Source organism: Narcine bancroftii, chromosome 1 (genome assembly GCF_036971445.1).
Source record: "Narcine bancroftii isolate sNarBan1 chromosome 1, sNarBan1.hap1, whole genome shotgun sequence".
Taxonomy (NCBI): Eukaryota; Metazoa; Chordata; class Chondrichthyes; order Torpediniformes; family Narcinidae; genus Narcine; species Narcine bancroftii.
In genome coordinates, this window is record NC_091469.1 from 307006956 (window position 1) to 307029148 (window position 22193).

Sequence of the window (22193 nt, forward strand, 5' to 3'; positions counted from 1 at the left end):
CCTCTGATTCCCCGCATCTGATTCCCCGCCTCTGATTCCCCGCGTCTGATTCCCCGCCTCTGATTCGCCATCTCTGATTCATTCCCTCTGATTCCCCACCTCTGATTCCCCATATCTTATTCCCCACCTATGTTTCCCTGCCTCTGATTCCCCGCCTCTGATTCCCCATCTCTGATTCCCGGACTCTGATTCCCCACCTCTGATTCCCTATCACTGATTCCGCACATCTGATTCCCTTCCTCTGATTCCCCTCCTCTGATGCCCCGCCTCTGATTCCGTGCCTCTGATTCCCAACCTCTGATTCACCACCTCTGATTCCCTGCGTCTGATTCCCCGCCTCTGATTCCCGGCCTCTTATTCCCCACCTCTGATTCCCGGCATCTGATTCCCGGCCTCTGATTCCCGACCTCTCATTCCCGGCCTCTGATTCCCGTCCTCTGATTCCCCACCTCTGATTCCCCGACTCTGATTCCCTGCCTCTGATTCCCCATCTCTGATTCTGCACATCTGATTCCCTGCCTCTTATTCCCCACCTCTGATTCCCGGCCTCTGATTCCCGACCTCTGATTCCCGGCCCCTCATTCCCGGCCTCTCATTCACGGCCTCTGATTCCCTGCCTCTGATTCCCCGCCTCTGATTCCCCACCTCTGATTCCCTGCCTCTGATTCCCCATCTCTGATTCCGCACATCTGATTCCCTGCCTCTGATTCCCCGCCTCTGATTCCCTGCCTCTGATTCCCTGCCTCTGATTCCCAACCTCTGATTCCCCACCTCTGATTCCCCATATCTGATTCCCCGCCTCTGTTTCCCCGCGTCTGATTCCCCGCCTCTGTTTCCCCATATCTGATTCCCCGCCTCTGATTCCCCAACTCTGATTCCCCACCTCTGATTCCCCAGCTCTGATTCCCTTCCTCTGATTCCCCGTGTTTGATTCCCTGCCTCTGATTCCCTGCCTCTGATTCCCAACCTCTGATTCCCAACCTCTGATTCCCCATATCTGATTCCCCGCATCTGTTTCCCCGCCTCTTATTCCCCGCCTCTGTTTCCCCATATCTGATTCCCCGCCTTTGATTCGCCACCTCTGATTCCCCAAATGTGATTCCCCGCCTCTGTTTCCCCGCCTCTGATGCCCAGCCTCTGATTCCCCATATCTCATTCCCCGCCTCTGATTCCCCATATCTGATTCCCGGACTCTGATTCCCCACCTCTGATTCCCGGCCTCTTATTCCCGGCATCTGATTCCCGGCCTCTGATCCCCTGCCTCTGATTCCCCATCTCTGATTCCGCACATCTGATTCCCTGCCTCTCTGATTCCCCACCTCTGATTCCCCATATCTGATTCCCCGCCTCTGTTTCCCCGCCTCTGATTCCCCGCCTCTGTTTCCCCATATCTAATTCCCCGCCTCTGATTCCCCAACTCTGATTCCCTGCACTGATTCCCCAGCTCTGAATCCCCGTCTCAGATTCCCCGCATCTGATTCCCTGCCTCTGAATCCCCACCTCTGATTCCCTGCCTCTGATTCCCAACCTCTGATTCCCCTCCTCTGATTCCCCATATCTGATTCCCCGCCTCCGTTTCCCTGCCTCTGATTCCCCGCCTCTGTTTCCCCATATCTGATTCCCCGCCTCTGATTCCCCAACTCTGATTCCCCGCCTCTGATTCCCCAGCTCTGATTCCCCACCTCTGATTCCCCGCGTCTGATTCCCAGCCTCAGATTCCCCATGTCTTATTCCCCGCCTCTAATTCCCCGCCTCTGATTCGCCATCTCTGATTCATCGCCTCTGAATCCCCACCTCTGTTTCCCCATATCTGATTCCCCACCTATGTTTCCCCGCCTCTGATGCCCCGCCTCTGATTCCATGCCTCTGATTCCCAACCTCTGATTCCCCACCTCTGATTCCCTATCTCTGATTCCCCATATCTGATTCCCTGCCTCTGATTCACCGCCTTTGATTCGCCACATCTGATTCCCCATATCTAATTCCCCGCCTCTGTTTCCCCGCCTCTGATTCCCCGCCTCTGATTCCCCATATCTGATTCCCTGCCTCTGATTCCCCAACTCTGATACCCCGCCTATGATTCCCCAGCTCTGATTCCCCGCCTCTGATTCCCTGCGTCTGATTCCCTGCCTCTGATTCCCCACCTCTGATTCCCCATCTCTGATTCACCACCTCTGATCCCCTGCCTCTGATTCCCCATGTCTGATTCCCTGCCTCTGATTCCCTGCCTCTGATTCCCCATCTCTGATTCCGCACATCTGATTCCCTGCCTCTGATTCCCCGCCTCTGATTCCCAGCCTCTGATTCACCATGTCTTATTCCCCGCCTCTGATTCCCCGCCTCTGATTCGCCCTCTCTGATTCATCGCCTCTGATTCCCCACCTCTGATTCCCCATATCTGATTCCCCGCCTCTGATTCCCCGCCTCTGATTCCCTGCATCTAATTCCCAACCTCTGATTACCCACCTCTGATTCCCCATATCTGATTCCCCGCCTCTGTTTCCCCGCCTCTGATTCCCCGCCTCTGTTTCCCCATATCTGATTCCCCGCCTCTGATTCCCCAACTCTGATTCCCCGCCTCTGATTCCCCAGCTCTGATTCCCCGCCTCTGATTCCCCGTGTTTGATTCCCTGCCTCTGATTCCCCGCCTCTGATTCCCCATCTCTGATTCACTGCCTTTGATTCGCCACCTCTGATTCCTCATCTCTGATTCCCGGACTCTGATTCCCCAACTCTGATTCCCGGCCTCTGTTTCCCGGCCTCTGATTCCCCGCATCTGATTCTGATTCCCTGCCTCTGATTCCCCATCTCTGATTCCACACATCTGATTCCCTGCCTCTGATTCCCCACCTCTGATTCCCCATATCTGATTCCCCGCCTCTGTTTCCCCGCCTCTGATTCCCCGCCTCTGTTTCCCCATATCTAATTCCCCGCCTCTGATTCCCCAACTCTGATTCCCCGCTCTGATTCCCCAGCTCTGAATCCCCGCCTCTGATTCCCCGCATCTGATTCCCTGCCTCTGAATCCCCACCTCTGATTCCCTGCCTCTGATTCCCAACCTCTGATTCCCCTCCTCTGATTCCCCATATCTGATTCCCCGCCTCCGTTTCCCTGCCTCTGACTCCCTGCCTCTGTTACCCCATATCTGATTCCCCGCCTCTGATTCCCCAACTCTGATTCTGCACATCTGATTCCCTGCCTCTGATTCCCAACCTCTAATTCCCCTCCTCTGATTCCCCATATCTGATTCCCCGCCTCCGTTTCCCTGCCTCTGACTCCCTGCCTCTGTTACCCCATATCTGATTCCCCGCCTCTGATTCCCCAACTCTGATTCTGCACATCTGATTCCCTGCCTCTTATTCCCCACCTCTGATTCTCCATATCTGATTCCCCGCCTCTCTTTCCCCGCCTCTGATTCCCCGCCTCTGTTTCCCCATATCTGATTCCCCGCCTCTGATTCCCCAACTCTGATTCCCCGCCTCTGATTCCCCAGCTCTGATTCCCCGCCTCTGATTCCCTGCCTCTGATTCCCTGCCTCTGATTCCCAACCTCTGCTTCCCCATCTCAGATTCACCGCCTTTGATTCGCCACCTCTGATTCCCCATATGTGATTCCCCGCCTCTGTTTCCCCGCCTCTGATTCCCCGCCTCTGATTCCCCATATCTCATTCCCCGCCTCTGATTCCCCGCATCTGATTCCCTGCCTCTGAATCCCCACCTCTGATTCCCTGCCTCTGATTCCCAACCTCTGATTCCCCTCCTCTGATTCCCCATATCTGATTCCCCATATCTGATTCCCCGCCTCCGTTTCCCTGCCTCTGATTGCCCGCCTCTGTTTCCCCATATCTGATTCCCCGCCTCTGATTCCCCAACTCTGATTCCCCACCTCTGATTCCCCAGCTCTGATTCCCCGCCTCTGATTCCCCGCGTCTGATTCCCAGCCTCTGATTCCCCATGTCTGATTTCCTGCCTCTGATTCCCCGCCTCTGATTCGCCATCTCTGATTCATCGCCTCTGATTCCCCACCTCTGATTCCCCATATCTTATTCCCCACCTATGTTTCCCCGCCTCTGATTCCCCGCCTCTGATTCCCCATCTCTGATTCCCGGACTCTGATTCCCCACCTCTGATTCCCTATCTCTGATTCCGCACATCCGATTCCCTGCCTCTGATTCCCCGACTCTGATGCCCCGCCTCTGATTCCATGCCTCTGATTCCCAACCTCTGATTCCCCACCTCTGATTCCCCATATCTGATTCCCCGCCTCTGTTTCCTCATATCTGATTCCCCGCCTCTGATTCCCCAACACTGATTCCCCGCCTCTGATTCCCCAGCTCTGATTCACCACATCTGATTCCCCGCGTCTGATTCCCCGCCTCTGATTCCCGGCCTCTTATTCCCCACCTCTGATACCCGGCCTCTGATTCCCGGCCTCTGATTCCCGACCTCTCATTCCCGGCCTCTGATTCCCGGCCTCTGATTCCCCACCTCTGATTCCCCGATTCTGATTCCCTGCCTCTGATTCCCCATCTCTAATTCTGCACATCTGATTCCCTGCCTCTTATTCCCCACCTCTGATTCCCGGCCTCTGATTCCCGACCTCTGATTCCCGGCCTCTCATTCCCGGCCTCTCATTCCCGGCCTCTGATTCCCGGCCTCTGATTCCCCGCCTCTGATTCCCCGCCTCTGATTCCCTGCCTCTGATTCCCCATCTCTGATCCCGCACATCTGATTCCCCGCCTCTGATTCCCTGCCTCTGATTCCCTGCCTCTGATTCCCAACCTCTGATTCCCCACCTCTGATTCCCCATATCTGATTCCCCGCCTCTGTTTCCCCGCATCTGATTCCCCGCCTCTGTTTCCCCATATCTGATTCCCCGCCTCTGATTCCCCAACTCTGATTCCCCACCTCTGATACCCCAGCTCTGATTCCCCGCCTCTGATTCCCCGTGTTTGATTCCCTGCCTCTGATTCCCTGCCTCTGATTCCCAACCTCTGATTCCCCAAATCTGATTCCCCATATCTGATTCCCCGCCTCTGTTTCCCCGCCTCTGATTCCCCGCCTCTGTTTCCCCCTATCTGATTCCCCGCCTTTGATTCGCCACCTCTGATTCCCCATATGTGATTCCCCGCCTCTGTTTCCACGCCTCTGATTCCCCGCCTCTGATTCCCCATATCTCATTCCCCGCCTCTGATTCCCCATATCTGATTCCCGGACTCTGATTCACCACCTCTGATTCCCGGCCTCTTATTCCCGGCATCTGATTCCCGGCCTCTGATTCCTGGCCTCTGATTCCCCGCTTCTGATTCTGATTCCCTGCCTCTGATTCCCCATCTCTGATTCCGCACATCTGATTCCCTGCCTCTGATTCCCCACCTCTGATTCCCCAGCTCTGATTCCCCGCCTCTGATTCCCCGTGTCTGATTCCCAGCCTCTGATTCCCCATGTCTTATTCCCCGCCTCTGATTCCACGCCTCTGATTCGCCAACTCTGATTCATCGCCTCTGATTCCCCACCTCTGATTCCCCATATCTGATTCCCCACCTATGTTTCCCCGCCTCTGATGCCCCGCCTCTGATTCCATGCCTCTGATTCCCAACGTCTGATTCCCCACCTCTGATTCCCTATCTCTGATTCCCCATATCTGATTCCCTGCCTCTGATTCACCGCCTTTGATTCGCCACCTCCGATTCCCCATATCTGATTCCCCGCCTCTGTTTCCCCGCCTCTGATTCCCCGCCTCTGATTCCCCATATCTGATTCCCTGCCTCTGATTCCCCGGCTCTGATTCCCCGCCACTGATTCCCTGCCTCTGATTCCCAACATCTGATTCCCCACCTCTGATTCTCCATATCTGATTCCCCGCCTCTGTTTCCCCGCCTCTGATTCCCCGTCTCTGTTTCCCCATATCTGATTCCCCGCCTCTGATTCCCCAACTCTGATTCCCCGCCTCTGATTCCCCAGCTCTGATTCCCCGCCTCTGATTCCAAGTGTTTGATTACCTGCCTCTGATTCCCCATCTCTGATTCCACACATCTGATTCCCTGCCTCTGATTCCCCACCTCTGATTCCCCATATCTGATTCCCCGCGTCTGTTTCCCCACCTCTGATTCCCCGCCTCTGTTTCCCCATATCTAATTCCCCGCCTCTGATTCCCCAACTCTGATTCCCAGCCTCTGATTCACCATGTCTTATTCCCCGCCTCTGATTCCCCGCCTCTGATTCGCCCTCTCTGATTCATCGCCTCTGATTCCCCACCTCTGATTCCCCATATCTGATTCCCCGCCTCTGTTTCCCCAACTCTGATTCCCCGCCTCGGATTCCCCAGCTCTGATTCCCCGCCTCTGATTCCAAGTGTTTGATTACCTGCCTCTGATTCCCCATCTCTGATTCCCCGCCTCCGTTTCCCTGCCTCTGATTCCCCGACTTTGTTTCCCCATATCTGATTCCCCGCCTCTGATTCCCCAACTCTGATTCCCCGCCTCTGATTCCCCAGCTCTGATTCCCCGCCTCTGATTCCCCGCGTCTGATTCCCAGCCTCTGATTCACCATGTCTTATTCCCCGCCTCTGATTCCCCGCCTCTGATTCGCCCTCTCGGATTCATCGCCTCTGATTCCCCACCTCTGATTCCCCATATCTGATTCCCCACCTATGTTTCCCCGCCTCTGATGCCCCGCCTCTGATTCCATGCCTGTGATTCCCAACCTCTGAATCCCCACCTCTGATTCGCTACCTCTGATTCCCCATATCTGATTCCCTGCCTCTGATTCACCGCCTTTGATTCGCCACCTCTGATTCCCCATATCTGATTCCCCGCCTCTGTTTCCCCGTCTCTGATTCCCCGCCTCTGATTCCCCATATCTGATTCCCTGCCTCTGATTCCCAGCCTCTGATTCCCCGCTTCTGATTCTGATTCACCGCCTCTGATTCCCCATCTCTGATTCCACACAGCTGATTCCCCGCCTCTGTTTCACCGCCTCTGATTCCCCGCCTCTGTTTCCCCATATCTAATTCTCCGCCTCTGATTACCCAGCTCTGAATCCCCGCCTCTGATTCCCCGCATCTGATTCTCTGCCTCTGATTCCCAACCTCTGACTCCCCTCCTCTGATTCCCCATATCTGATTCCCCGCCTCCATTTCCCTGCTTCTGATTCCCCGCCTCTGTTTCCCCATATCTGATTCCCCGCGTCTGTTTCCCCACCTCTGATTCCCCGCCTCTGTTTCCCCATATCTAATTCCCCGCCTCTGATTCCCCAACTCTGATTCCCCGCTCTGATTCCCCAGCTCTGAATCCCCGCCTCTGATTCCCCGCATCTGATTCCCTGTCTCTGATTCCCCGCCTCTGATTCCCCGCCTCTGATTCCCCATCTCTGATTCCCGGCCTCTTATTCCCCAACTCTGATTCCCCGCACTGATACCCCAGCTCTGAATCCCCGCCTCTGATTCCCCGTGTCTGAATCCCTGCCTCTGATTCCCCGCCTCTGATTCCCCGCCTCTGATTCCCCATCTCTGATTCCCGGCCTCTTATTCCCCACCTCTGATTCCCGGCCTCTGATTCCCGGCCTCTGATTCCCGGCCTCTCATTCCCGGCCTCTGATTCCCTGTCTCTGATTCCCCGCCTCTGATTCCCCGCTTCTGATTCCCTGCCTCTGATTCCCCATCTCTGATTCCGCACATCTGATTCCCTGCCTCTTATTCCCCACCTCTGATTCCCGGACTCTGTTTCCCGGCCTCTGATTCCCGGCCTCTGATTCCCGGCCTCTGATTCCCGGCCTCTGATTCCCGGCCTCTGATTCCCAGCCTCTGATTCCCCGCCTCTGATTCCCTGCCTCTGATTCCCCATCTCTGATTCCGCACATCTGATTCCCTGCCTCTGATTCCCCGCCTCTGATTCCCCGCCTCTGATTCCCTGCCTCTCATTCCCAACCTCTGATTCCCCACCTCTGATTCCCCATATCTGATTCCACGCCTCTGTTTCCCCGCCTCTGATTCCCCGCCTCTGTTTCCCAATATCTGATTCCCCGCCTCTGATTCCCCACCTCTGATTCCCCGCCTCTGATTCCCCTGCTCTGATTCCCCGCCTCTGATTCCCCGTGTTTGATTCCCTGCCTCTAATTCCCCGCCTCTGATTCCCCACCTCTGATTCCCCACCTCTGATTCCCCGCCTCTGTTTCCCCATATCTAATTCCCCGCCTCTGATTCCCCAACTCTGATTCCCCGCACTGATTCCCCAGCTCTGAATCCCCGCCTCAGATTCCCGGCATCTGATTCCCTGCATCTGAATCCCCACCTCTGATTCCCTGCTTCTGATTCCCAACCTCTGATTCCCCTCCTCTGATTCCCCATATCTGATTCCCCGCCTCCGTTTCCCTGCCTCTGATTCCCCGACTTTGTTTCCCCATATCTGATTCCCCGCCTCTGATTCCCCAACTCTGATTCCCCGCCTCTGATTCCCCAGCTCTGATTCCCCGCCTCTGATTCCCCGCGTCTGATTCCCAGCCTCTGATTCACCATGTCTTATTCCCCGCCTCTGATTCCCCGCCTCTGATTCGCCCTCTCTGATTCATCGCCTCTGATTCCCCACCTCTGATTCCCCATATCTGATTCCCCACCTATGTTTCCCCGCCTCTGATGCCCCGCCTCTGATTCCATGCCTGTGATTCCCAACCTCTGAATCCCCACCTCTGATTCGCTACCTCTGATTCCCCATATCTGATTCCCTGCCTCTGATTCACCGCCTTTGATTCGCCACCTCTGATTCCCCATATCTGATTCCCTGCCTCTGATTCCCAGCCTCTGATTCCCCGCTTCTGATTCTGATTCACCGCCTCTGATTCCCCATCTCTGATTCCACACAGCTGATTCCCCGCCTCTGTTTCACCGCCTCTGATTCCCCGCCTCTGTTTCCCCATATCTAATTCTCCGCCTCTGATTACCCAGCTCTGAATCCCCGCCTCTGATTCCCCGCATCTGATTCTCTGCCTCTGATTCCCAACCTCTGACTCCCCTCCTCTGATTCCCCATATCTGATTCCCCGCCTCCATTTCCCTGCTTCTGATTCCCCGCCTCTGTTTCCCCATATCTGATTCCCCGCCTCTGATTCCCCAACTCTGATACCCCGCCTCTGATTCCCCAACTCTGATTCCCCGCCTCTGATTCCCCACGTCTGATTCCCTGCCTCTGATTCCCCACCTCTGATTCCCCAACTCTGATACCCCACCTCTGATTCCCCAGTTCTGATTCCCCGCCTCTGATTCCCCGCGTCTGATTCCCTGCCTCTGATTCCCCACCTCTGATTCCCCATCTCTGATTCACCACCTCTGATCCCCCGCCTCTGATTCCCCATGTCTGATTCCCCGCCTCTGATTCCCTGCCTCTGATTCCCCATCTCTGATTCCGCACATCTGATTCCCCACCTTTGATTCCCGGCCTCCTATTCCCTGCATCTGATTCCCGGCCTCTGATTCCCAGCCTCTGATTCCCCGCTTCTGATTCTGATTCACCTCCTCTGATTCCCCATCTCTGATTCCACACAGCTGATTCCCCGCCTCTGTTTCACCGCCTCTGATTCCCCGCCTCTGTTTCCCCATATCTAATTCCCCGCCTCTGATTCCACAACTCTGATTCCCCGCTCTGATTCCCCAGCTCTGAATCCCCGCCTCTGATTCCCCGCATCTGATTCCCTGCCTCTGAATCCCCACCTCTGATTCCCTGCCTCTGATTCCCAAACTCTGATTCCCCTCCTCTGATTCCCAATATCTGATTCCCCGCCTCCGTTTCCCTGCCTCTGATTCCCAGCCTCTGTTACACCATATCTGATACCCCGCCTCTGATTCCCCAACACTGATTCTGCACATCTGATTCCCTGCCTCTTATTCCCCACCTCTGATTCTCCATATCTGATTCCCCGCCTCTGTTTCACCGCCTCTGATTCCCCGCCTCTGTTTCCCCATATCTGATTCCCCACCTCTGATTCCCCAACTCTGATTCCCCGCCTCTGATTCCCCAGCTCTGATTCCCCGCCACAGATTCCACGTGTTTGATTACCAGCCTCTGATTCCCCGCCTCTGCTTCCCCATCTCTGATTCACTGCCTTTGATTCGCCACCTCTGATTCCCCATATGTGATTCCCCGCCTCTGTTTCCCCGCCTCTGATTCCCCGCCTCTGATTCCCCATATCTCATTCCCCGCCTCTGATTCCCCGCATCTGATTCCCTGCCTCTGAATCCCCACCTCTGATTCCCTGCCTCTGATTCCCAACCTCTGATTCCCCTCCTCTGATTCCCCATATCTGATTCCCCGCCTCCGTTTCCCTGCCTCTGATTGCCCGCCTCTGTTTCCCCATATCTGATTATCCGCCTCTGATTCCCCAACTTTGATTCCCCGCCTCTGATTCCCCAGCTCTGATTCCCCGCCTCTGATTCCCCGCATCTGATTCCCCGCCTCTGATTCCCCGCGTCTGATTCCCCGCCTCTGATTCGCCATCTCTGATTCATTCCCTCTGATTCCCCATCTCTGATTCCCCATATCTTATTCCCCACCTATGTTTCCCTGCCTCTGATTCCCCGCCTCTGATTCCCCATCTCTGATTCCCGGACTCTGATTCCCCACCTCTGATTCCCTATCACTGATTCCGCACATCTGATTCCCTGCCTCTGATTCCCCGCCTCTGATGCCCCGCCTCTGATTCCGTGCCTCTGATTCCCAACCTCTGATTCACCACCTCTGATTCCCTGCGTCTGATTCCCCGCCTCTGATTCCCGGCCTCTTATTCCCCACCTCTGATTCCCGGCATCTGATTCCCGGCCTCTGATTCCCGACCTCTCATTCCCGGCCTCTGATTCCCGTCCTCTGATTCCCCACCTCTGATTCCCCGACTCTGATTCCCTGCCTCTGATTCCCCATCTCTGATTCTGCACATCTGATTCCCTGCCTCTTATTCCCCACCTCTGATTCCCGGCCTCTGATTCCCGACCTCTGATTCCCGGCCCCTCATTCCCGGCCTCTCATTCACGGCCTCTGATTCCCGGCCCCTGATTCCCCGCCTCTGATTCCCCACCTCTGATTCCCTGCCTCTGATTCCCCATCTCTGATTCCCCATCTCTGATTCCGCACATCTGATTCCCTGCCTCTTATTCCCCACCTCTGATTCCCGGCCTCTGTTTCCCGGCCTCTGATTCCCGGCCTCTCATTCCCGGCCTCTCATTCCCGGCCTCTGATCCCCAGCCTCAGATTCCCCGCCTCTGATTCCCTGCCTCTGATTCCCCATCTCTGATTCCGCACATCTGATTCCCTGCCTCTGATTCCCCGCCTCTGATTCCCCGCCTCTGATTCCCTGCCTCTCATTCCTAACCTCTGATTCCCCACCTCTGATTCCCCATATCTGATTCCCCGCCTCTGTTTCCCCGCCTCTGATTCCCCGCCTCTGTTTCCCAATATCTGATTCCCCGCCTCTGATTCCCCAACTCTGATTCCCCGCCTCTGATTCCCCAGCTCTGATTCCCCGCCTCTGATTCCCCGTGTTTGATACCCTGCTTCTAATTCCCCGCCTCTGCTTCCCCATCTCTGATTCACCGCCTTTGATTTGCCACCTCTGTTTCCCCATATCTGATTCCCCGCCTTTGTTTCCCCGCCTCTGATTCCCCGCCTCTGATTCCCGGCCTCTGATTCCCAGCCTCTGATTCCCCGCTTCTGATTCTGATTCACCACCTCTGATTCCCCATCTCTGATTCCACACATCTGATTCCCTGCCTATGATTCCCCACCTCTGATTCCCCATATCTGATTCCCCGCCTCTGTTTCCATGCCTCTGATTCCCCGCCTCTGTTTCCCCATATCTAATTCCCCGCCTCTGATTCCCCAACTCTGATTCCCCGCTCTGATTCCCCAGCACTGAATCCCAGCCTCTGATTCCCCGCATCTGATTCCCTGCCTCTGAATCCCCACCTCTGATTCCCTCCCTCTGATTCCCAACCTCTTATTCCCCTCCTCTGATTCCCCATATCTGATTCCCCACCTCCGTTTCCCTGCCTCTGATTCCCCTCCTCTGTTTCCCCATATCTGATTCCCCGCGTCTGATTCCCCAACTCTGATACCCCGCCTCTGATTCCCCAGCTCTGATTCCCCGCCTCTGAATCCCCGCGTCTGATTCCCTGCCTCTGATTCCCCACCTCTGATTCCCCACCTCTGATTCACCACCTCTGATCCCTCGCCTCTGATTCCCCATGTCTGATTCCCCGCCTCTGATTCCCTGCCTCTGATTCCCCATCTCTGATTCCGCACATCTGATTCCCTGCCTCTGATTCCCCGCCTCTGATTCCCCGCCTCTGATTCCCTGCATCTAATTCCCAACCTCTGATTACCCACCTCTGATTCCCCATGTCTGATTCCCCGCCTCTGATTCCCTGCCTCCGATTCCCCATCTCTGATTCCGCACATCTGATTCCCTGCCTCTGATTCACCGCCTCTGATTCCCCGTGTTTGATTCCCTGCCTCTGATTCCCCGCCTCTGATTCCCCATCTCTGATTCACCGCCTTTGATTCGCCACCTCTGTTTCCCCATATCTGATTCCTCGCCTCTGTTTCACCTCCTCCGATTCCCCGCCTCTGATTCCCCATATCTCATTCCCCGCCTCTGATTCCCCACCTCTGATTCCCGGACTCTGATTCCCCAACTCTGATTCCCGGCCTCTGATTCCCGGCCTCTGATTCCCCGCATCTGATTCTGATTCCCTGCCTCTCATTCCCCATCTCTGATTCCACACATCTGATTCACTGCCTCTGATTCCCCACCTCTGATTCCCCATATCTGATTCCCCGCCTCTGTTTCCCTGCCTCTGATTCTCCGCCTCTGTTTCCCCATATCTAATTCCCCGCCTCTGATTCCCCAACTCTGATTCCCCGCTCTGATTCCCCAGCTCTGAATCCCCGCCTCTGATTCCCCGCATCTGATTCCCTGCCTCTGATTCCCCGCCTATGATTCCCCGCCTTTGATTCCCCATCTCTGATTCCCGGCCTCTTATTCCCCGCCTCTGATTCCCCATCTCTGATTCCCGGCCTCTTATTCCCCACCTCTGATTCCCGGCCTCTGATTCCCGGCCTCTGATTCCCGGCCTCTCATACCCGGCCTCTGATTCCCTGTCTCAGATTCCCCGCCTCTGATTCCCCGCTTCTGATTCCCTGCCTCTGATTCCCCATCTCTGATTCCGCACATCTGATTCCCTGCCTCTTATTCCCCACCTCTGATTCCCGGCCTCTGTTTCCCGGCCTCTGATTCCCGGCCTCTGATTCCCGGCCTCTCATTCCCGGCCTCTGATTCCCAGCCTCTGATTCCCCGCCTCTGATTCCCTGCCTCTGATTCCCCATCTCTGATTCCGCACATCTGATTCCCTGCCTCTGATTCCTTGCCTCTGATTCCCCGCCTCTGATTCCCTGCATCTAATTCCCAACCTTTGATTACCCACCTCTGATTCCCCATATCTGATTCCCCGCCTCTGTTTCCCCGCGTCTGATTCCCCGCCTCTGTTTCCCCATATCTGATTCCCCACCTCTGATTCCCCAACTCTGATTCCCCGCCTCTGATTCCCCAGCTCTGATTCCCCGCCTCTGATTCCCCGTGTTTGATTCCCTGCCTCTGATTCCCAGCCTCTGATTCCCTATCTCTGATTCACCGCCTTTGATTCGCCACCTCTGATTCCCCATATCTGATTCCTCGCCTCTGTTTCCCCTCCTCCGATTCCCCGCCTCTGATTCCCCATATCTCATTCCCCGCCTCTGATTCCCCATCTCTGATTCCCGGACTCTGATTCCCCAACTCTGATTCCCGGCCTCTGATTCCCGGCCTCTGATTCCCCGCATCTGATTCTGATTCCCTGCCTCTCATTCCCCATCTCTGATTCCACACATCTGATTCCCTGCCTCTGATTCCCCACCTCTGATTCCCCATATCTGATTCCCCGCCTCTGTTTCCCCGCCTCTGATTCCCTGCCTCTGTTTCCCCATATCTAATTCCCTGCCTCTGATTCCCCAACTCTGATTCCCCGCTCTGATTCCCCAGCTCTGAATCCCCGCCTCTGATTCCCCGCATCTGATTCCCTGCCTCTGATTCCCCGCCTCTGATTCCCCGCCTCTGATTCCCCATCTCTGATTCCCGGCCTCTTATTCCCCAGCTCTGATTCCCCGCTCTGATTCCCCAGCTCTGAATCCCCGCCTCTGATTCCCCGTGTCTGAATCCCTGCCTCTGATTCCCCGCCTCTGATTCCCCGCCTCTGATTCCCCATCTCTGATTCCCGGCCTCTTATTCCCCACCTCTGATTCCCGGCCTCTGATTCCCGGCCTCTGATTCCCTGCCTCTCATACCCGGCCTCTGATTCCCTGTCTCAGATTCCCCGCCTCTGATTCCCCGCTTCTGATTCCCTGCCTCTGATTCCCCATCTCTGATTCCGCACATCTGATTCCCTGCCTCTTATTCCCCACCTCTGATTCCCGGCCTCTGATTCCCAGCCTCTGATTCCCGGCCTCTGATTCCCGGCCTCTCATTCCCGGCCTCTGATTCCCAGCCTCTGATTCCCCGCCTCTGATTCCCTGCCTCTGATTCCCCATCTCTGATTCCGCACATCTGATTCCCTGCCTCTGATTTCCCGCCTCTGTTTCCCCGCCTCTGATTCCCCGCCACTGATTCCCCAGCTCTGATTCCCCGCCTCTGATTCCCCGTGTTTGATTCCCTGCCTCTAATTAGCCGCCTCTGATTCCCCATCTCTGATTCACCGCCTTTGATTCGCCACCTCTGATTCCCCATATCTGATTCCCCGCCTTTGTTTCCCCGCCTCTGATTCCCCGCCTCTGATTCCCGGACTCTGATTCCCCACCATTGATTCCCGGCCTCCTATTCCCTGCATCTGATTCCCGGCCTCTGATTCCCAGCCTCTGATTCCCCGCTTCTGATTCTGATTCACCGCCTCTGATTCCCCATCTCTGATTCCACACAGCTGATTCCCCGCCTCTGTTTCACCGCCTCTGATTCCCCGCCTCTGTTTCCCCATATCTAATTCTCCGCCTCTGATTACCCAGCTCTGAATCCCCGCCTCTGATTCCCCGCATCTGATTCTCTGCCTCTGATTCCCAACCTCTGATTCCCCTCCTCTGATTCCCCATATCTGTTTCCCCGCCTCCATTTCCCTGCCTCTGAATCCCCGCCTCTGTTTCCCCATATCTGATTCCCCGCCTCTGATTCCCCAACTCTGATACCCCGCCTCTGATTCCCCAACTCTGATTCCCCGCCTCTGATTCCCCGCGTCTGATTCCCTGCCTCTGATTCCCCACCTCTGATTCCCCAACTCTGATACCCCACCTCTGATTCCCCAGCTCTGATTCCCCGCCTCTGATTCCCCGCGTCTGATTCCCTGCCTCTGATTCCCCACCTCTGATTCCCCATCTCTGATTCACCACCTCTGATCCCCCGCCTCTGATTCCCCATGTCTGATTCCCCGCCTCTGATTCCCTGCCTCTGATTCCCCATCTCTGATTCCGCACATCTGATTCCCCACCTTTGATTCCCGGCCTCCTATTCCCTGCATCTGATTCCCGGCCTCTGATTCCCAGCCTCTGATTCCCCGCTTCTGATTCTGATTCACCTCCTCTGATTCCCCATCTCTGATTCCACACAGCTGATTCCCCGCCTCTGTTTCACCGCCTCTGATTCCCCGCCTCTGTTTCCCCATATCTAATTCCCCGCCTCTGATTCCCCAACTCTGATTCCCCGCTCTGATTCCCCAGCTCTGAATCCCCGCCTCTGATTCCCCGCATCTGATTCCCTGCCTCTGAATCCCCACCTCTGATTCCCTGCCTCTGATTCCCAAACTCTGATTCCCCTCCTCTGATTCCCAATATCTGATTCCCCGCCTCCGTTTCCCTGCCTCTGATTCCCAGCCTCTGTTACCCCATATCTGATTCCCCGCCTCTGATTCCCCAACCCTGATTCTGCACATCTGATTCCCTGCCTCTTATTCCCCACCTCTGATTCTCCATATCTGATTCCCCGCCTCTGTTTCACCGCCTCTGATTCCCCGCCTCTGTTTCCCCATATCTGATTCCCCACCTCTGATTCCCCAACTCTGATTCCCCGCCTCTGATTCCCCAGCTCTGATTCCCCGCCTCTGATTCCACGTGTTTGATTACCAGCCTCTGATTCCCCGCCTCTGCTTCCCCATCTCTGATTCACTGCCTTTGATTCGCCACCTCTGATTCCCCATATGTGATTCCCCGCCTCTGTTTCCCCGCCTCTGATTCCCCGCCTCTGATTCCCCATATCTCATTCCCCGCCTCTGATTCCCCGCATCTGATTCCCTGCCTCTGAATCCCCACCTCTGATTCCCTGCCTCTGATTCCCAACCTCTGATTCCCCTCCTCTGATTCCCCATATCTGATTCCCCGCCTCCGTTTCCCTGCCTCTGATTGCCCGCCTCTGTTTCCCCATATCTGATTATCCGCCTCTGATTCCCCAACTTTGATTCCCCGCCTCTGATTCCCCAGCTCTGCTTCCCCGCCTCTGATTCCCCGCATCTGATTCCCCGCCTCTGATTCCCCGCGTCTGATTCCCCGCCTCTGATTCGCCATCTCTGATTCATTCCCTCTGATTCCCCACCTCTGATTCCCCATATCTTATTCCCCACCTATGTTTCCCTGCCTCTGATTCCCCGCCTCTGATTCCCCATCTCTGATTCCCGGACTCTGATTCCCCACCTCTGATTCCCTATCACTGATTCCGCACATCTGATTCCCTTCCTCTGATTCCCCTCCTCTGATGCCCCGCCTCTGATTCCGTGCCTCTGATTCCCAACCTCTGATTCACCACCTCTGATTCCCTGCGTCTGATTCCCCGCCTCTGATTCCCGGCCTCTTATTCCCCACCTCTGATTCCTGGCATCTGATTCCCGGCCTCTGATTCCCGACCTCTCATTCCCGGCCTCTGATTCCCGTCCTCTGATTCCCCACCTCTGATTCCCCGACTCTGATTCCCTGCCTCTGATTCCCCATCTCTGATTCTGCACATCTGATTCCCTGCCTCTTATTCCCCACCTCTGATTCCCGTCCTCTGATTCCCGACCTCTGATTCCCGGCCCCTCATTCCCGGCCTCTCATTCACGGCCTCTGATTCCCGGCCTCTGATTCCCCGCCTCTGATTCCCCACCTCTGATTCCCTGCCTCTGATTCCCCATCTCTGATTCCGCACATCTGATTCCCTGCCTCTGATTCCCCGCCTCTGATTCCCTGCCTCTGATTCCCTGCCTCTGATTCCCAACCTCTGATTCCCCACCTCTGATTCCCCATATCTGATTCCCCGCCTCTGTTTCCCCGCGTCTGATTCCCCGCCTCTGTTTCCCCATATCTGATTCCCCGCCTCTGATTCCCCAACTCTGATTCCCCACCTCTGATTCCCCAGCTCTGATTCCCTTCCTCTGATTCCCCGTGTTTGATTCCCTGCCTCTGATTCCCTGCCTCTGATTCCCAACCTCTGATTCCCAACCTCTGATTCCCCATATCTGATTCCCCGCCTCTGTTTCACCGCCTCTGATTCCCCGCCTCTGTTTCCCCATATCTAATTCTCCGCCTCTGATTACCCAGCTCTGAATCCCCGCCTCTGATTCCCCGCATCTGATTCTCTGCCTCTGATTCCCAACCTCTGATTCCCCTCCTCTGATTCCCCATATCTGTTTCCCCGCCTCCATTTCCCTGCCTCTGAATCCCCGCCTCTGTTTCCCCATATCTGATTCCCCGCCTCTGATTCCCCAACTCTGATACCCCGCCTCTGATTCCCCAACTCTGATTCCCCGCCTCTGATTCCCCGCGTCTGATTCCCTGCCTCTGATTCCCCACCTCTGATTCCCCAACTCTGATACCCCACCTCTGATTCCCCAGCTCTGATTCCCCGCCTCTGATTCCCCGCGTCTGATTCCCTGCCTCTGATTCCCCACCTCTGATTCCCCATCTCTGATTCACCACCTCTGATCCCCCGCCTCTGATTCCCCATGTCTGATTCCCCGCCTCTGATTCCCTGCCTCTGATTCCCCATCTCTGATTCCGCACATCTGATTCCCCACCTTTGATTCCCGGCCTCCTATTCCCTGCATCTGATTCCCGGCCTCTGATTCCCAGCCTCTGATTCCCCGCTTCTGATTCTGATTCACCTCCTCTGATTCCCCATCTCTGATTCCACACAGCTGATTCCCCGCCTCTGTTTCACCGCCTCTGATTCCCCGCCTCTGTTTCCCCATATCTAATCCCCGCCTCTGATTCCCCAACTCTGATTCCCCGCTCTGATTCCCCAGCTCTGAATCCCCGCCTCTGATTCCCCGCATCTGATTCCCTGCCTCTGAATCCCCACCTCTGATTCCCTGCCTCTGATTCCCAAACTCTGATTCCCCTCCTCTGATTCCCAATATCTGATTCCCCGCCTCCGTTTCCCTGCCTCTGATTCCCAGCCTCTGTTACCCCATATCTGATTCCCCGCCTCTGATTCCCCAACCCTGATTCTGCACATCTGATTCCCTGCCTCTTATTCCCCACCTCTGATTCTCCATATCTGATTCCCCGCCTCTGTTTCACCGCCTCTGATTCCCTGCCTCTGTTTCCCCATATCTGATTCCCCACCTCTGATTCCCCAACTCTGATTCCCCGCCTCTGATTCCCCAGCTCTGATTCCCCGCCTCTGATTCCACGTGTTTGATTACCAGCCTCTGATTCCCCGCCTCTGCTTCCCCATCTCTGATTCACTGCCTTTGATTCGCCACCTCTGATTCCCCATATGTGATTCCCCGCCTCTGTTTCCCCGCCTCTGATTCCCCGCCTCTGATTCCCCATATCTCATTCCCCGCCTCTGATTCCCCGCATCTGATTCCCTGCCTCTGAATCCCCACCTCTGATTCCCTGCCTCTGATTCCCAACCTCTGATTCCCCTCCTCTGATTCCCCATATCTGATTCCCCGCCTCCGTTTCCCTGCCTCTGATTGCCCGCCTCTGTTTCCCCATATCTGATTATCCGCCTCTGATTCCCCAACTTTGATTCCCCGCCTCTGATTCCCCAGCTCTGCTTCCCCGCCTCTGATTCCCCGCATCTGATTCCCCGCCTCTGATTCCCCGCGTCTGATTCCCCGCCTCTGATTCGCCATCTCTGATTCATTCCCTCTGATTCCCCACCTCTGATTCCCCATATCTTATTCCCCACCTATGTTTCCCTGCCTCTGATTCCCCGCCTCTGATTCCCCATCTCTGATTCCCGGACTCTGATTCCCCACCTCTGATTCCCTATCACTGATTCCGCACATCTGATTCCCTTCCTCTGATTCCCCTCCTCTGATGCCCCGCCTCTGATTCCGTGCCTCTGATTCCCAACCTCTGATTCACCACCTCTGATTCCCTGCGTCTGATTCCCCGCCTCTGATTCCCGGCCTCTTATTCCCCACCTCTGATTCCCGGCATCTGATTCCCGGCCTCTGATTCCCGACCTCTCATTCCCGGCCTCTGATTCCCGTCCTCTGATTCCCCACCTCTGATTCCCCGACTCTGATTCCCTGCCTCTGATTCCCCATCTCTGATTCTGCACATCTGATTCCCTGCCTCTTATTCCCCACCTCTGATTCCCGTCCTCTGATTCCCGACCTCTGATTCCCGGCCCCTCATTCCAGGCCTCTCATTCACGGCCTCTGATTCCCGGCCTCTGATTCCCCGCCTCTGATTCCCCACCTCTGATTCCCTGCCTCTGATTCCCCATCTCTGATTCCGCACATCTGATTCCCTGCCTCTGATTCCCCGCCTCTGATTCCCTGCCTCTGATTCCCTGCCTCTGATTCCCAACCTCTGATTCCCCACCTCTGATTCCCCATATCTGATTCCCCGCCTCTGTTTCCCCGCGTCTGATTCCCCGCCTCTGTTTCCCCATATCTGATTCCCCGCCTCTGATTCCCCAACTCTGATTCCCCACCTCTGTTTCCTCATCTCTGATTCCCGGACTCTGATTCCCCAACTCTGATTCCCGGCCTCTGTTTCCCGGCCTCTGATTCCCCGCATCTGATTCTGATTCCCTGCCTCTGATTCCCCATCTCTGATTCCACACATCTGATTCCCTGCCTCTGATTCCCCACCTCTGATTCCCCATATCTGATTCCCCGCCTCTGTTTCCCCGCCTCTGATTCCCCGCCTCTGTTTCCCCATATCTAATTCCCCGCCTCTGATTCCCCAACTCTGATTCCCCGCTCTGATTCCCCAGCTCTGAATCCCCGCCTCTGATTCCCCGCATCTGATTCCCTGCCTCTGAATCCCCACCTCTGATTCCCTGCCTCTGATTCCCAACCTCTGATTCCCCTCCTCTGATTCCCCATATCTGATTCCCCGCCTCCGTTTCCCTGCCTCTGACTCCCTGCCTCTGTTACCCCATATCTGATTCCCCGCCTCTGATTCCCCAACTCTGATTCTGCACATCTGATTCCCTGCCTCTGATTCCCAACCTCTAATTCCCCTCCTCTGATTCCCCATATCTGATTCCCCGCCTCCGTTTCCCTGCCTCTGATTCCCTGCCTCTGTTACCCCATATCTGATTCCCCGCCTCTGATTCCCCAACTCTGATTCTGCACATCTGATTCCCTGACTCTTATTCCCCACCTCTGATTCTCCATATCTGATTCCCCGCCTCTCTTTCCCCGCCTCTGATTCCCCGCCTCTGTTTCCCCATATCTGATTCCCCGCCTCTGATTCCCCAACTCTGATTCCCCGCCTCTGATTCCCCAGCTCTGATTCCCCGCATCTGATTCCCTGCCTCTGATTCCCTGCCTCTGATTCCCAACCTCTGCTTCCCCATCTCTGATTCACCGCCTTTGATTCGCCACCTCTGATTCCCCATATGTGATTCCCCGCCTCTGTTTCCCCGCCTCTGATTCCCCGCCTCTGATTCCCCATATCTCATTCCCCGCCTCTGATTCCCCGCATCTGATTCCCTGCCTCTGAATCCCCACCTCTGATTCCCTGCCTCTGATTCCCAACCTCTGATTCCCCTCCTCTGATTCCCCATATCTGATTCCCCATATCTGATTCCCCGCCTCCGTTTCCCTGCCTCTGATTGCCCGCCTCTGTTTCCCCATATCTGATTCTCCGCCTCTGATTCCCCAACTATGATTCCCCACCTCTGATTCCCCAGCTCTGATTCCCCGCCTCTGATTCCCCGCGTCTGATTCCCAGCCTCTGATTCCCCATGTCTGATTTCCTGCCTCTGATTCCCCGCCTCTGATTCGCCATCTCTGATTCATCGCCTCTGATTCCCCACCTCTGATTCCCCATATCTTATTCCCCACCTATGTTTCCCCGCCTCTGATTCCCCGCCTCTGATTCCCCATCTCTGATTCCCGGACTCTGATTCCCCACCTCTGATTCCCTATCTCTGATTCCGCACATCCGATTCCCTGCCTCTGATTCCCCGACTCTGATGCCCCGCCTCTGATTCCATGCCTCTGATTCCCAACCTCTGATTCCCCACCTCTGATTCCCCATATCTGATTCCCCGCCTCTGTTTCCTCATATCTGATTCCCCGCCTCTGATTCCCCAACACTGATTCCCCGCCTCTGATTCCCCAGCTCTGATTCACCACATCTGATTCCCCGCGTCTGATTCCCCGCCTCTGATTCCCGGCCTCTTATTCCCCACCTCTGATACCCGGCCTCTGATTCCCGGCCTCTGATTCCCGACCTCTCATTCCCGGCCTCTGATTCCCGGCCTCTGATTCCCCACCTCTGATTCCCCGATTCTGATTCCCTGCCTCTGATTCCCCATCTCTGATTCTGCACATCTGAATCCCTGCCTCTTATTCCCCACCTCTGATTCCCGGCCTCTGATTCCCGACCTCTGATTCCCGGCCTCTCATTCCCGGCCTCTCATTCCCGGCCTCTGATTCCCGGCCTCTGATTCCCCGCCTCTGATTCCCCGCCTCTGATTCCCTGCCTCTGATTCCCCATCTCTGATCCCGCACATCTGATTCCCCGCCTCTGATTCCCTGCCTCTGATTCCCTGCCTCTGATTCCCAACCTCTGATTCCCCACCTCTGATTCCCCATATCTGATTCCCCGCCTCTGTTTCCCCGCATCTGATTCCCCGCCTCTGTTTCCCCATATCTGATTCCCCGCCTCTGATTCCCCAACTCTGATTCCCC